General features: G+C 45.2%; 1 non-coding gene across 1 annotated transcript; it reads left to right on the plus strand.

Moving 5' to 3' along the window:
• TRNAG-CCC lies at positions 917-988 on the plus strand. The gene has a single exon. It is a non-coding gene; the product is annotated as a tRNA-Gly (tRNA).

The following is a 988-nucleotide window of genomic DNA, read 5'->3' on the forward strand; positions in this document are numbered from 1 at the left end:
CAATTACTGTTCTCTCATAAGTGTTTGCAAACCTTTAATTCTTAATTTCTTTTGTATCGTTTCCAGGATCTAACCTTCCTGGAAACCCTGCCACATGTGTCTATTGTCTGTCCTCAAATGTAACACCGCTATCCTCACACCTCTGTAGGAAAGTTTTTTCCTGTCCGGCTCTGAGTAGCTAAACCCTGACCTCCTTTCCAGATCTAGCTGGAAGGGGGCCCCTCCGCATTCCAGGTCTCTCTGTGCTCTGGGTCCTCGTGGAATTCGTTAACCACATCCCTCCTTGGGGCTTGTTGCTGCCACCTGGGCAGACTTTCGGATCTTCCTCTCATGATGCTCAGCCTGGCCTCACACCAAGCCCTCTCCCAACAAGGTGTATGGCTTGAGTTGACCACTGAAAGCCAGCTTCCGTTTATGCCTACTCATTAGCCCTTTATTGGAACTTCAGCCTAAGCTGTGCTCTAGAGCCAGGTGGTGTGGTCTTCCAGTGTGTGAAAAAAAATTTTTTTAAGAATAAAAATGCAGTATCTTGTAAAATCCCAAGGAAGCTATAGACTTACTGGATCATCAACTAAGGGAAACCAACCTGGTTGATGTAACAGTCTGGGAAATCAAGATTAGGTCATGACACAGATGGTCCAAATACAACACTTAAAACATCCCGAATGTTGCACAGGCAAAGGAGATGAATCAAAAATCAGAGCCACATGCAAAATACTTTCCGCCTTTCAGAAACAGATTTACAAAAAGATTTCCAGTCGGGTTTCTTGAACTACCTTTATAGATCTAAAACAATTTAATTTCCATATAACTTTGGAATAAAAAGTCAATGTTATAAAATGAAATCCTCCTGTTTAAACTGCCCCCGCCCCCCACCCCAAACAGCAGCAGCATCAGAATCCGGTAGAGGGGAGCCTCCCTGGTGGTCCAGTGGCTAAGACTCTGAGTTCCCAACACAGGGGCCCAGGTTCGATCCCTGGTCAGGGAA

The sequence above is a fragment of the Capra hircus genome, chromosome 17, assembly GCF_001704415.2.
Source record: "Capra hircus breed San Clemente chromosome 17, ASM170441v1, whole genome shotgun sequence".
Taxonomy (NCBI): domain Eukaryota; kingdom Metazoa; phylum Chordata; class Mammalia; order Artiodactyla; family Bovidae; genus Capra; species Capra hircus.